The sequence below is a fragment of the Palaemon carinicauda genome, chromosome 38, assembly GCF_036898095.1.
Source record: "Palaemon carinicauda isolate YSFRI2023 chromosome 38, ASM3689809v2, whole genome shotgun sequence".
Taxonomy (NCBI): Eukaryota; Metazoa; Arthropoda; class Malacostraca; order Decapoda; family Palaemonidae; genus Palaemon; species Palaemon carinicauda.
The window spans coordinates 18,498,885-18,515,679 of NC_090762.1; the positions used below are offsets into that span (position 1 = coordinate 18,498,885).

General features: G+C 35.3%; 1 long non-coding RNA gene across 1 annotated transcript in view; it reads right to left on the bottom strand.

The window, feature by feature from the left end:
* Positions 1–317: 317 nt before the first annotated feature.
* LOC137630136 (uncharacterized) overlaps positions 318–16,795 on the bottom strand; it is a 549,598-nt gene continuing 533,120 nt past the window's right edge. The window contains exon 4 of the long non-coding RNA XR_011041669.1: positions 318–614. This is a non-coding gene — a long non-coding RNA (uncharacterized lncRNA). The remainder of the gene's footprint in view (positions 615–16,795) is intronic.

Sequence of the window (16,795 nt, forward strand, 5' to 3'; positions counted from 1 at the left end):
AATAAATAAAATACCCTTTGTTAAATTTTATTAAAGACGGGAACAGCAAATATTTTAAAAACTTGTAATTTGGAGAGACTCTCGGATCAAAAATGAATATTAGAAGAATGACTTGATTATTCATTATTCTGGATAACCTGTGGCTCATATCATGTGCTATTGGAGTTGAAAAAGAAAATCTACGTTAAATTCAATAAATTCAATACAATTTGCATACAAAAAAATAAGAAAATATCTCTACATAAAAATACATTGCAAGAAAATGGTAAAATTCAAAATAACAAACATACGGATATTAAATGGTCATAAAATAAAATTCTATATACAATACAATATTACACAATATACAACAATAAACCGGAAAACCCTAACGAAACCAAACGACGATATCGAACGCAAAAAAATATCCGCAATAGACAACGAAATTTCCCCCAAAAGCGTAATCGAAATACTCTTTTTTTCGGTGGATACTACCACCGTTTCCAACCTTTAATGTAAAATAAAGAGGGTTTGTCAAATGTTCAATAAGAGGAAATAGATTGTAAACATGAAATAAATCAACTACGACTCCAATAGCATCATAATATGCAACAACCTACCTGTGGAGATTATTTCTGGAAGGAAAAAAGAAAAAAAACATTAGTATGTTTGTTGATCATCTAATTCTAGATCTAAACAAGTTAAAATACTTACGCTATACTTGTTATTGAACCAAAAGGTTGCACACTGGCTTCTATTACCACATCATTAAACTCATTCACAACGTAAAGTTACCTCATCCAGATACAACATCTGATGGCAGATGTGGTGGGTGGAGTGACGCAGGAACTCGTAATGTGACAGGGTACACTTCCTCAGAGAGACATGTGCCTGGAATTCCTGTGTCTAGCAGTAAATGTCTTTATTCACCACACCACTTTACTTCCACAAGATAAAATGTACTCTGTTAACTGTAGAATTGATACTGTATTCATCTTTGGCCTTCTAGTCTAGTTATTGCTACCTAGTCAGTAAAATCTGAGGTTAGACAATGAATTAAAAAAAGTTCTTTTCTGCCTGTTGGCACATTAATAACCGACTAAACTGAGCATGTTCAGATCTTTGACTTGTCAGTCAGTCCTACATCTCTCTCTCTCTCTCTCTCTCTCTCTCTCTCTCTCTCTCTCTCTCTCTCTCTCTCTCTCTCTCTCTCTCTCTCTCTCTCTCTCGTTAGGCTCATTTTTCCTTTGCCTACACATACACCGAATAGTCTGGCCTATTCTTTACTTTGTCCTCATACATATGACAACACTGAGATTACCATACAATTCTTCATTCAAAGTAATTGTTCAGTGGCTACTTTCCTCTTGGTAAGGGTAGAAGAGACTCTTTAGCTATAGTAAACAATTCTTCTAGGAGAAGGACACTCCAAAATCAAACCATTGTTCTCTAGTCTTGGGTGGTGCCATAGGTCTTCCACAGTCTTGGGTTTGAGTTCTCTTGCTTAAGGGTACACTCGGGCATGCTATTCTATCTTGCCTCTCTTCCCCTTTATTTTTTTTCTTTGAAGATTTTTCTAGTTAATATATGAAAGACCCAATCCAATGTTGTTGCTGTTCATAATTTTTTTTTTTTTATTGTTTATTGCTTCTTTCATATTTTATTTACTTCCTTGTTTCCTTTCATCACTGGGCTATTTTTCTCTGTTGGAGCCCAAGGGTTGTAGCTTAGCTTGTAATAATAATAACAATAATAATAATAATAATAATAATAATAATAATAATAATAATAATAATAATAATAATAATAAAAACCGTATTTTGAGAATAAACACTTTGTTAGCGAAATAACTTTACCTTCGCGTCAAATATACCAAATTCGCCTCGTCCTTAAGAAAGGCGGGGACCCCCCCCCCCAAAAAAATAAAAAAAGGAAAAACCAATAAAGTAACCATAAGTTTTGGGAAGCCGACAGAGTTTGGCAGTTTACCAAGAGACGTGAAGTTCTTTTCAAACATTCCCCAGGCTTCTTATTACAAAGAGAAACAAATCTCACAAAGCTGCGGTTTACACCTATGTACTGTGGTTTTTCCCTTTGGTTATTGAAGCGGAAGGTCATAACCAGAGACGATCTCAGTCTCAATAACGATAATATTATCAGGGGTAGCAGAGTTGCAGGATAGATCCAGAGAAAATATATATACATCATCCTCATCAGCATTATCATTATTATTATTATTATTATTATTATTATTATTATTATTATTATTATTATAATGAAGCTTTATATTATATTTATAATATGATTACTATTATAAAAATCAGAAAGATCGATTTTTCTGACTTTCATTTCCATAGGTAGGAAAAATAATAGGAATAGTTATCAATTCAAGGTGTTTCGGCAACAATTTGCAGTATTCGATCACACTGGTTAATAAATCAGGGAACTTAATGAAAGTATTCATACATACAAGCCTTACGTCCCTAACATAGGGATACCAGTTACAGTATTCACCAATATCTTTACTTCGTATTAGATCACTTATAAGGGTCTGTATATCGGCAAGCCGTTGTGAGAGTTTTTACGGCACGAATCTTCCCCATACCCACCTGCATTGTCATCCCAAGGGTCCCACAACTTTTGTACATCCTGGAAGCCAGTACAAGTAGCGCCATTTCTGTCTACAAGGAGCTAAATTTACTTGTGCCAGATGTTTACTACTTCATTATTATTGACTGTGGAGCACTGATACACTCACTTCCTAGTACATCTGTTCAAGACAAGCCATTTGATTCATATTTCGACAAGGTAGTATGGCCCTAACCTAACCTAAAGAGTTCGACACAAATTCATCCGATACACTACAGTACATTGTCAGGGACCAGCATCGTGCACTGATGATCAAAGATGGCACGGCAGAAACCGGAAAACAGGAATCCAACAACGCATATCTGGTGCTGCCAAAATCCAAGAAAATGGGCATAATTTTCTGGTGAAACTGTTAACAAGAAGGAACTCATCTTACAAGAAGGAACTGATATCATTCCTGTCAAAAACGATGATAGAGCATTTCCCAGAAGACAAGAATGTCTACTGTACAACACTACAAGTGATCAAGTTGGAAACAGTCCACTAATGGATCAATGCAACCTTGAGTAAACTTACAAGCATAGCATGTCTTAATACATCTACTCCACGCCTTCCAATCTTCGTCACTTGAGATGGTGTATATTGGAGACACATATGTTGTCATAATCCTTCTGAGTAATTGTAATCACACCAAGGCTCTGAATCCAGCTGTGGAAATCAGGATTTACTTCAAAACGAGAAAGACAACCAAAATGAGCACCCTGGACACTATCGCCACAATCTGGTCACAACATGCAAAGCTATAGGCCTTTTCCACACATTCACTAGATCTGACAGTATTTCTTCCTTCAAGTTCAAGGGCACGCAATCCTCGGGGACACTGATGCACGAAGTGCCATCCCTTGTTGAGCAAATTGCAACTCATCGGCAAGGTAAAGAAGTAGCAACAATATTTGTCTGTAGGTTGTACTCAAATGAATCAAACTAGGACAATGATGTTGACCTCATCCGAATGAGGCTTTAATCACAAACGGATATGGATATGAATAGAATTACCCCCACCCAGTGATGCTTTGGATCGACATCTCAAAAGAAGTGTCTTCAAAGCAAGATCTGGGCAATAGCCCACATGTCTATGATGCCTGTTGACAACCCAACTAATCATGTGAATGCACTCAATCAATTACCTGCCAATGCGTGATGAAAAAGATGAAGTCTACAGTACATGCCAGTGCAAGTGCATATGCGAGAAGTTGCTGAACTAGAACAGTTTCCAATACTAATATGTATATAGGAACCTTTGTTAATTTGTTAGCCTTTTTTATTGAATGTATTGGTCAAGGATTTATTTCAAGCAATTGTATGAACATTTAATTGGAAGTAGGACTCAACATAAAAGGAGGTATGATCCAGTCATGTTTATTTTATTTTCATTCAATCACGCACACAGGCAAACCTAAGTATAGACACATAAATTACCATTCTAGGTTTAATAGTACAAAAGGTATGATGCGTGATGCAAACAAACAAATAAAAAAATGGAAATTGTCACCCATCTTACATTTAGTGGCCATTTTGATTTTTTTCTCACTGCTTGACGCTTGAACCAGAATTTTCTATAGCCCCTTACCGTCAAATTGGTACAGAGAATAAAACTTTAGAATCGATTTTGAAATGACTTGAGAACCCGACTATAAAGCATTTATTTCCATTCCTCAGCATCCACCTTAAAGTTCATTGCTCAATCTTCCTGGATTCTATTAAATACCACAACCTTTCTGTTGCACACATTTACTCTCACTTTACTCTTGCAAATCCTTTCAAACTTAGTCTAACGCTTCTCTTCTCAAGGGTCATTCAGCTTTGCCTCTCGTCTAAATTCCGCATTCAACATAATCACTCCATCCACCCACAGCTACATTCTCTTCAGACAGCACATCTCAGATTTCATACTTTGCTTTGTGATACATTTGCATAAGCCTTTATTTATGCATATTCTAACGTAAAATACACATTGGACGATTCATCACAGTTCATTATCTATTTACATAAACGTTAAAATGACGCTGTAAAGGGATATTTCACATAAAAAAACAAATCCGAACTAGTTTAGGATCCAACAGATTTTTCGCCAAAATATATCGAAAACTATAACCTGTGTTCGAAATTTAATTAATAAAGTTCGGCCCTACCGTGGATGTGACCATTTAATTGTTATTCCCAGCATCCATAGAAAATTAAACAAACCAGTACTTTAATTATGAAACGATGGTTGTTTGATTACTTTGATGGTGTAAACTGGTCATCAAATACAGTCACAGTTATTAAGGGAAGGGTATTTTCTTTGTGAAAATCTAACAAAAAAAAAGTATGTTCCATATTTCTGTATGTACCTCCGTTAACAATCACATTGAGATCAGTAAAAAACTTCTACCACTCAAAACTTTTTGTATTAAATCGATTTTAACGAAAAAAAGGAATGTTGGTGTCTATTAGTTAAGGTATCCTTACATCATTCAGATATTAGATAAGATACACAGCACTAAATCATAACGATGTTAACATTTACATCAAAAGTAAACCGAGATCGGCAAAATAAATAACTAATAAGAAAGAAGAACATTACTCGGGACTGAATGACATTCCTTTGAAAGAAAAACCTTTTTTAATTTGGTGTCTCTCTCTCTCTCTCTCTCTCTCTCTCTCTCTCTCTCTCTCTCTCTCTCTCTCTCTCTCTCTCTCTCTCTCTCTCTCTCTCTCTATCTATCTCTCTCTCTCATACTAGAATTGAAAAGATACAACACCACTCAATGGGGCAATTTCTTTACACAAAAAATGGCAAATACTTGGAATGGACTTCCAGCGGGTGTAGTGAAGAGTAACAAGGTAAACAAGTTCAAGAATAAGTTAGACAAGATCATACGAACTCTCTAAATACTTAAACTATATCACTCTACCAAAGAGCAAATGGAGTCTCCACGGATGGACTAAAAAGTCTTTGAGACATCTAAAATCCTTGTAACTCCTTGTAACTCTCTCTCTCTCTCTCTCTCTCTCTCTCTCTCTCTCTCTCTCTCTCTCTCTCTCTCTCTCTCTCTCTCTCTCTTTTGTATTATACATACAATGAGGTCATAATACATACACGAGATAACGTCAACTAAAGCCTTGAATGCACACCTTTAACTTTTCTCAATCGATATTACATTTTGCTAGAAAAGAGAAAAAACTAGCTGCTATCCTGAAAACAATAAACACATCCTATCTGAAATTACGTAAGAGTACCAAGTTAAAAGCAGATATTTTTTTGTCTATACAGCCTAGACACTAAAACTTGAATGAAACATCAACTACAACCAGAGGCGAGTAGTTACTCTGAGCAATTTCTCGGAGTCAAAGCTTCCATTTTCTATTTAAAAATCTTCCCCTAAACTATAAACAATGCCCTATTGCATCTAACTTGTAAAAGCCCCATTACACGGATATTATGTGACGAAGCTCTAGGAAAAAAGTCGAATGACTTTCTTGAATACTTAGCTGCCTTCCCTGAGGCGAGAGTGATACGGGCAATGTAGTTTAGATGACATTAATGTTTGGAGAGAATCTTTTGAGAAAATATTCTCTCTCTCTCTCTCTCTCTCTCTCTCTCTCTCTCTCTCTCTCTCTCTCTCTCTCTCTCTCTCTCTCTCTCTCTCTCAGTGGGGATAACTTAACGTGGTGAAAAGTCTTGTGACCAAAGCTGTATTAGTCAGGGTCACCCATACTAGGTTGGTTTGCTGTTAGCGATCAGACGAAAATCTCCCACCCTAAAGATCCGCAGTTGACCAGCATGATAATGAAAACTGGCCGAACCACAGACATGAACAAGACAGTCTGAGACCTTTGTTCTCCAGTGGATGCATTTGATGTTGTTGTTATTGTTGTTTATATATATATATATATATATATATATATATATATATATATATATATAATATATATACATATACATATACAATTATCATAGATATATAGTGAGATTTTTTTCTAATTTCCTGTAAAAGCAGTGGACGTAAAAAGTCGAAAGAAAAATACTGAAGCAGGAAATATACCAAATAAATAATATGGCTCTTAGACTTAGTAGAACTTAAGTCAAAACCCCCACTGAATCACAAACGTTGAAAAATGTAATGTGAAATGCGGCAGTAAGTTTAGAAAATATTAGAGAATGAAAAGCCTTTAAGGATCTTAAAAGGAAAACTTCATTGGATAAGCGCAGTCGAGGAAAAAAGAAAGAGAGAGAGAGAGAGAGAGAGAGAGAGAGAGAGAGAGAGAGAGAGAGAGGAGAGAGAGAGAGGAGAGAGATGCTTACAATTTCATTTCAAAACAGAAAATCTCCGTCAACCTATTATATAATTTTGATAAGATCACTGTTCAAAATCATTAAAGCAATAATATTTCTATGTTCAGCTGGAATTTCTTCTCTGATATATATACATACATATATATATAAATAAATATATATATATATATATATATATATATACATATATATATATATGTGTATATATATATATATATATATATATATATATATATATATATATATATACACATATATATACATATATATACACACATATATATATATATATATATATATATATATATATATATATATATATATATATATACATATATACATATATATATATATATATATATATATATATATATATATATATATATATTGATTTCCTAACGTGACAGAGACAAAATACATAAGTGAAACGTGTGGAACAGGATCCCCATTGAATAATCTGTATATTGGAATTGAATTGGATGTAAAGAACAATACTGTACTACTCCAGGAGCCAAGGGGTGTTCGCATGCTAAAAAGGGCCCCTAGGTTACTCACTATATTCTGAAAGAACATCACCTGGGGCATCATTTTAGCGAGGGTAGACATTCTGAAACCCGGCAGTAATCTTGCTAGGGATGGTTTTGTAGCTATTGACCATACTAAAAATTTCCGCAAAAATTTGGGGTAGGGGAAATTCAAATCTTAATAACTCACTAAGGAAATAAACTATTTGCATGAAATACCCATCAAAATGTAGCTTATAGGGTATGATACAAGATGAAAGTAAGAAATATTAAAATAGGTCAAGGTCATGGTCACCAGAGCTCAAGCAATGACGTAATTTGACACTTGCCCAAAATCTGGGCCTCTAAACACTTAAAATTAAACCAGAACCCAGTTGTAAACTAATTTATTCCTTTATTTGTAGATTCTAGTAGAGTACTACATAGGAAAGTTTTTAAAAATTATTTGAAGAAAAAAACACACACTTTAACCCTTTTATTTTCAAGTCAAAATATCGAAAAAAAAATTGCCTAAAAAGCAATTTTTCAAATTTTGTGCATGTTATGTGAGCTTTATGAAAGTGTATCAAAAGGGATAAAAACACCCCAAAACTTCAGAAAATACAGGATTAAGAATAGTAAGAAACCTATAAATGTCTTTTTAGAGGGGAACAGAGGGGCCATGAGGGTAAGGGTAAGGGGGTAGGGGGTAGGAGGTAGACGTTGAAAGAATGGTGTTGAAAGTGTTTTCACTTATCATTCACAGTTTTTAATCTACTGCCTGTGACCTGAACTTACTCCCTGTGCATTGGGCCATACATGCAGAGGCCTGTGAATCAGTGAGATTGCACCTTTATAGAGAATCCCCACTTTCTACACTGTACATTTTGCTTGTGTCCATGAAGCCACTCATCAGAGTGCCTAAGTTTCTTTCATGAAAATCATGCATTTCTAGGTGAGTACATATAGATGGATAGATTAGATTAACATACATCATGTAGCCTTCCTTGAGTGGGTACTCTCTTACTATTTCATGTAATTTAAAGCCATTGAGCATTTGATGTGAAGAGATGAGAAGATGTTGCATTGCATTTCAAAATCTTAGGTGTACATTATACATACACATATATACATAACATACATGTACATAGATAAATTGCATACACATTAAAAATTAATGTCAGGGGGTTAGTAGTAAGAAAGTTTCCTCTGTTGATTTCAGGCTATTCTGTGCATGTGTGAGATGGCTAGTTTACCAACTAAACGCTTGAGGAGATCAACACCATCACCAAGCCCACATCTGCCTGTTGATATAGAAAAATGCATCATTTGCCAAACGGATCAGCCACACCTTAATACCACCAGCAGTGATAACGGCAGAAAACGTATTGCTGAAGCAGCATCTATACGAAAGGATGTTGTTTGTGATAGATTGAAACAGGTCGACAATAGTAAAATTGTTTACCACATAAGTAATGACTGTTATAAACAATATACTCTGAAGAAGACCCTTGATAGAATTAGGTTAGCAGGCTGTCCAGAGTCTCCTGATCCAGGTACACAGCAGGGCTCATCTCACTCAGATTCTAGGTCTAGGAGATCATCTATTGCTTGTAGAGATCCTGTATGTAAGCCTGATGACGTTGACATTTTCTCACAAAATTGTGTAATCTGTGGGAATGCCAAACACAACAATGATTGCTCAAAATATCACATCTCAAAAAAAGGGGAGGGCTGATGCCTTTCTGAAAGCAGGTTTGCTTCTGCAAGACGAGGTATATATCAAAACTTCAGACTTGCAGGATGCAAATGCAGTATTCGGAGCTGATTTGTATTGCCATAAGACATTTGTTCGGAACTACATACGAAAAGGAGAGAAACTCTCAGGGTCGCAATCAGCTGGTCAGCGGAAGTTGGATATATTTGAGAATGTGTTGAAAGATATAGAATCTCACTTGAACACTGGGAAATCTTACGACCTGTCATTTGTAGCCGATCGTTGCAACATGTTTTCTAATGAAAAGCAACTGAACTACAAGTTTACAAACAGAGATGTGAAAATGTACCTAATCAGTGTGTACAACAATGAGTAGTCATTTTTTTCGCCTCCAGGTTCTAGTAGATTGCCCACAATGTTTTTCAGGGTAGGTGCTAATACACCGCCGGTACAATCAGACACGTCTGGTGGAAACGATTGTGACATTAACACTGATGTTTTGAAACGTTGTGGCAGGTTGTAACGACAGTGCATTATGAAACATGACTTTGAACTTGATGACAAATTTTGTGACTGCACTGAATTAGAGGATGCCTACAATGCTATAGTCCTTCCAGATCAGGTTGGACATTTCTTCTCAGGATTGTTTAATGTTGATATTGATTGTGATGATGGAGAAGGCACTGCTGCAAATCTGGAAGATTCTGAAATTGACCCAGAAACTGCTAAGCATAATAAGATCTTGTCTGTGTTCCAAGTGATATTTTTCATTTTGATCAATGGTAGAAAACGTACACCCCTTCATATGCTGAATTCTGAAGCTGTTTACAATGCATGTAGGTCCAAATTATTGGTATAAAGTCTCAATAGGTTTGGGCTGGCGATAAGTTATGATGAAATCCTGCGTTATCATTCTGACATGGCATCATATGTTATTGAATCCAGTCAGGGTGGGGCCCCTCTTCCTAGTAATTTTGATGGCAAAGAGTTTACCATGGGGGCTTTCGATAATTTTGATCATGAGGAAGGCACATTGTCGGGCATAGGGGGTAGCCATGATACGGTAATGGTCCTAAAGCAGGACAAGCTTGAAACTAGGAATGGTAAGCCCAAAAGGTCAGAGACGAATGTATCGCACAGGGATCGACAATTTAAAGAAGAACTAAGTTGCCAGATTCTCAGGAAATACTACAAGGTATCAAAGAAACCAACTCTTTCAACTTTGTATGAAGTACCTGAGGAGCATTTCAAGATGGATGAGGGTGAATATAAGCAGGTTAGGGCAAAGGATGTAGCCTGGGTAGTAGATAAGATGGACCTGTGTGATGATGAGGTTGGTGAGACCTGTGAAAAGCAGACCATGCCATCCTGGAGTGCTTTTAACTCTTTGGTCACTAATGAGAACCTTCCTGTAAAGATAGTAGGGTTTTTACCCGTACTACCCTATGCAGTGACAGAACATGCAACGGTGTATACTGCATTAAAAAACTTCCAGGAAATTCTTGGGAAACTAGAGCAGACCCACCTCCCGGTGGCATGTGATGAGGGGGTCTATCAGATTGCTCGACAAATTACAATGCAAAACCCACAGGAATTTGTAAACATAGTTTTAGTTTTAGGGTCCTTTCACTTGATAAAGGTGCTCATGGGTGCAATAGGAAAGTTCATAGACGGAAGTGGGGCAGAAACTATCCTGACAGAGTCCAAAGCTTTTGGTCCTAATGTAGTACGTTCTGTCCTAGATGGGTCACATTATGTTCGTTCATTAAAAGGATTGACGCTTTTGGCTGAGAGCATTGAGAGGTTACAGTGGGCGAGGTTCTTTCGGTGCAAGGGTACATCAGCTTACATGGATAAACTGGAGATGCTGAAGCTACTAAAAGATGGAGTGTTTAAGAAAGACAGAGAGCAGAGCAAACGTCTTCTTGATAGATTCGTAGATAACTCCTGGGTTGCGAAACATCAGTGTTTGCAATGAGGATGTTTTTAATAGTTGGGTTTTACCCCTAAGGGTTCTGCATGATAACTATGTGTCACCGGCAAATAATTTCCTTTGATTATTTGAACAATTCATCATATCAAATTGTTTAGTTTAAAAATGGCATTTTTCTGATTTTCAAATATTTTCGTCTTGGGCCTGAGAGGGTTAAAAGACAGGTTTTAGACATTATGACATTATGATAGGTTCCTTACTATTTAATCATGTGCTGTTTAAAGATTTGGGGCTGCTTTAATCTCTTTTGATACGCTTTCAAACAGCCAACATAACTAGCATAACATCTTGAAAAATCGCATTTTTGCCATTTTTTCGATATTTTGTCTTGAAAATAAAAGGGTTAAAGTGTGTGTTTTTTTTTCTTCAAATAATTTTTAAAAACTATCCTATGTAGTACTCTACTAGAATCTACAAATAAAAGAATAAATTAGTTTACAACTGGGTTCTGGTTTAATTTTAATGTTTAGAAGCCCAGATTTAGAGCAAGTGACAAATTACGTCATTGCTTGAGCTCTGGTGACCTTGACCTTGATCTATTTTAATATTTCTTAATTTCATCTTGTAGCTTGCCCTATAAGCTACATTTTGATGGGTATTTCATGCAAATAGCTTATTTCCTTAGTGAGTTATTAAGATTTGAATTTCCCCTACCCCAAATTTTTGCGGAAATTTTTAGTATGGTCAGTAGCTACAAAACCATCCCTAGCAAGATTACTGCCGGGTTTCAGAATGTCTACCCTCGCTAAAATGATGCCCCAGGTGATGTTCTTTCAGAATATAGTGAGTAACCTAGGGGCCCTTTTTAGCATGCGAACACTCCTTGGCTCCAGGAGTATACACCAATTCGACATATTATAAAATTTCGAAACATTTCTAGAGATGAACTAATGTTAAAATCAATAAAGCATTAACATTTTAACGTTTCCCCTAGGAATTCCGTAGAAGAGACTCTTTAGGTATGGTAAGCAGCTCTTCTAGGAGAAGGACACTACAAAATCAAACCAATGTTCTCTAGTCTTGGGTAGTGCCACAGCCTCTGTACCATGGCCTTCCACTGTCTTTGGTTTGAGTTCTCTTGCTTGAGGTTATAATCGGGCACACTATTCTATCTTATTTCTCTTCCTCTTGTTTTGTTAAAGTTTTTATAGTTTATATAGGAGATATTTATCTTAATGTTGTTATTGTTCTCAAAATGTTTAATTTTTCCTTGTTTCCTTTCCTCACTAGCTATTTTCCCTGTAGGAGCCCCTGGGCTTATAGCATCCTGCTTTTCCAACTAGAGTTGTGGCTAAACAGGTAATAATAATAATAATAATAATAATAATAATAATAATAATAAAAATAATAATAATAATGAATATAACCGGATTTTGTGGCCTACAATATGCCGTAGTAAACTGCAGTTGTACAACAGGAATCGCATTCAAAATCTACCAGCGAGAATGTAAATAATGCAGTACCTAAATCTCTCAATTTTTTCACACGATTTACTAATAAAGCTGAAGTCAATTAAATATTCATGCGAAACAATAACACCGACATGCACAAACATATTACAACATTTGTGTATTACACGAAAAATAAAGATACACAGATCAACTTTTTTTCACACACAGGAAAGCCATAAGCCACAGACCATTTGCATGTCTCCCTGGGGAAATAAATAATACATTTGACTTGTATAACACGGCAGAATGCATCACTTTCTCATGAAAGTTTAAAATATTACACTTCTGTAACTCCAACTTGCACAAATGCATACTGCCCTGTTCTTATACGAAGCGATCACCTGAAAAATGGTCGCTTGGTGAAAAAATAACACTACTACAAGATTTATTTGAGTTGTTTTTTAATATAACGTAAAAGTATTAAGTAAAGCCTCATTTAATTTTGAGGCTAATATCATAAAAAAACATACGTTTTCGGGTATTTTTACAAATAATACATTTGAAATAATTCGCATCTCCTCTGTAAAAAGATTGAAATATAGGACAATCATACCTTTCACAATATGAGTGATAACAAAAACACCTTTCCGTCAGTGGATGGGATTAAAACGAGAAAAGGAGTTCGCAGGAGCAATTACTTTCCAGCAAAAGTCCTCATAAATATTTTCTGGGTTTACCCGAGAAGGAATTTAGCGGCCAAGGGTTCAAGAATGCTTATGAATACTGGATATTGCTTACCCAACGGTGGCGAGGCATTACCGAAATTGGAATTGAGGTTGGACATATTAATCTGCGCAGCAGGAAATGTTGGGAGGGAAAAAAGAATTAAATGTTTTCCTTAGGGCTGCCAAATAGGAAAACCCCAAATAGGAAAACGAGAAGCCATCTCAAATGGGCCGTTGAGAACATTAAATATATTAAATACGTATATTCATGTGCGTTTGTGCATAATGTGCGTACGCAAACACACTAACAAATACAAATATATAATAAGATACTGTTTATATAATATATATATGTGTGTGTGTGTGTGTGTGTGTGTGTGTACAATTGGAATATCACCGGGAAACAGAAAAAGGCCAACATGGATAGAGAGCAAACTGAAGTAGAGGTTACTCTAACATGTAAGAAAAAGACATGATCATGGGCAGGGCATAAGATGAGAATGACAGATAATAGATGAATATCAATAAGAAGAATAATAGAATGGGTCTCTAGAGATAGCAAAAGAAATAGGGAAAGGAAAAGAAGACGATGGATTGGCCAACTGAGAAAGTTTGCGGGTGTGGACTGGCATAGAATGGCCATAAACAGACGCAAGTGCAAGGACGTCTGAGACATTTCTTCTGCAGTGGATTAGTAAAGGCTGATGATGATGTGTATATATAAGATATCGGTAAATATTCCACTAAATAGAAAAGGCCTATTGTATATGTTGCTATTGAAAGTTCGTTTGTCGTCATGTTTTGTTTTCCTGTCACAAAATATAATTCTAGGACTTTGCCATATTTATTCCTTACGAATGACGAAACTCATTTTGAAAAAAACTGTAGAGCCAGTTCCGTATGATGCTTAGGTAAAAAGCAATTGAAATGAATTCTATGTCTAAGTTTAGAGAATGGTAAATGGTGCGTTCCCAAAAGTAGATATAATATTTATAAACAAAAGTTTTGAATAAACTGTAAAGAGAAAAATAATCATCAGAATAGGAAGATCTCAGGATATTTGGGAAGACTTTGTTAACAAAGCATATCAATTAACGTAGAAATATTTCTAACAACTCCATTTCTGATTTTTTTTTACCTACCTAGGTACTATAAATATACCTTATTGTATGTACTGAGATGACAGTAATGACATAAAAATGTTATATCTACTGTTTAGGCACTGTTGAGCTATTCTTCTGTTTGAATGTCCTAAACATCACAGCACATTTGTTTTGCAAAATAAATTGATCGAGTGATTGTTTTATTTTCCTAACTATTAATCTGAACATAGATGGAATATTGACTGGTTAGTCAGATTTGGCAAATGTTTAGTTCAAGGGGATACATTTGGTTCCTTTTAGCTCCTTTGACTCTCATGTTAGTGCGATCTACTCGATTTGCGACGTTTGCAATTTTCAATTGATTAATTTGACTTAGTTTATTATAGGATGATGTTTATGCACAATTTCATTCAGGTAAATGATTATTCATTCTTTTATCTCCAAATGTATCTTAAAGTTATAATCTATCGTTCAAATACGATCACTCAACTTGAACATATCACGAAAAGTTTCTCCATTGCTTTTCAGTTTTAATTTTATTCTCACACAGTTATGATAACAATGAAACTCTACCATACTCAAACATACAATGAATCATTTGTATTACCGTCTTAAGACTTACTCTCACAGTTACGTAATCCCCAAGAGGTCTCATCTCCTTTATCAAGGTCACAGTGATATAATTAAAAAAGACAAACACTCTGTGTCCTTTTCAATTTAAAGGTGATGCTTATAAAGATATCTGCCTTTAGAGCAAATATGGAGTTGTATAACGTAAGCCAGCAGGAATCTTTTCTTTGAAATTTCAATTGACTTCATCAATATGTAACTTTTGCTTTACATTGGTCTGTCTTTTATCTCTTCTAACATAACCATGTTTGAATCAACAAAAAGCCAAATAAACAACACACCAGGCAAGGCTTCTTAAACACATTCCAAATCTCATTTCAGCCCAAAACTAGAGCACTCCATGGTGCTATCTACGAACTTGAACGACATGGTCTGAAGCTACACTACTTACAACTTTGAAAATAAACCTTGTTGATAAGATGGGATACATCAGGTCCAAGTATCTGGTTCCACCAGAGAGAGAGAGAGAGAGAGAGAGAGAGAGAGAGAGAGAGAGAGAGTTGGTATGATGAGACGAATCTACAAGTAAGAGACGAATCTAGACGTAACACAATATACTTAAAATTAAGAAAATTAACTAAATCTAAAATCAAATAACATGAAAAATACATATTTGCGTGCATACACAAAGTGAATTTTAATATGATTCGGGTAATAACTTTATATCCAAAACTTGAATGCTTCTGCAAAGTTCGAAACGCTATAACTTCAGGCTCGCTTTAGATATCCACATAGCATCCCAGTATACAAAGACACATTGTGCCAAGGATATAGTAATATCACTAAAAGACTGAAATGTCTCATACAAAACAAATCTATGCAACTCATCACAATGTATTTTCAGATCCATTTAGAGCTAAAATTCTATTTGGTATTCAGTGAATTATCTATCTATCTATCTATCTATCTATATATATATATATATATATATATATATATATATATATATATATATATATATATATATACACACGATTTTATATTACAATTATGTTATTTCTGGCTTAGTTTCCGTTGGTAAAGAGAAAATCTTAATGTCAATTTATGATTATACTAAGTGATTTGCCTAACAATGATAAAGTAATATAACCAATCTAATTAAAACGTAAAGTGAATTAAAGATACCTCAATAACAGAAAAGGAAATAGGCACCAGAAGCTCAAGTTTCGTCAACGAATCTATCTTCCTCTGAGGAGACAGAATAAAGAAAAGCCATCGATAAAGAACATCTACTAAAGTCAATTTTTTTTTGTGAGGCAGATTTGCACCGACTTGCCCGGGTGCCCTTTTAGCTCGGAAAAATTTCCTGATCACTGATTGGTTGGACAAGATAATTCTAACCAATCAGATAGCAGGACACATTTCCGAGCACCGACTCGCAGAGAGGCCCCATCCCTGCGAGTCGGTGCAAATCTGACTCACTAAAAAAAATTGAGTATAGTGATGCCAACATGGTCTTTAAGGTAATACTAAAGTTATACGATTCATAAATATAAACTACAAAAACCAATCTTTCCCAATTTTCATTACACATAGACAGTAGTTACCCATTTTGCTTCAATTATTGCATAACTCCCTCCTCCTCTCATCTTACCATTTGTTATATGATAATTCAAGAGATTTATATGAATCAACCAAAGCCATTCTTCTACAATCCACATCAAAATTAATTGCTCAGTCCTCTGGATTTTCCATTTATTCGCGCATTCTTACTCTTGATTATGTTTACTATTAACATTCTCTAAACCTTTTAACATTTTCCAAAATTTCTCTTTATTGTTCCCAATCAGAAAAGTATAACATGCGAACATAAACATTCCACACTG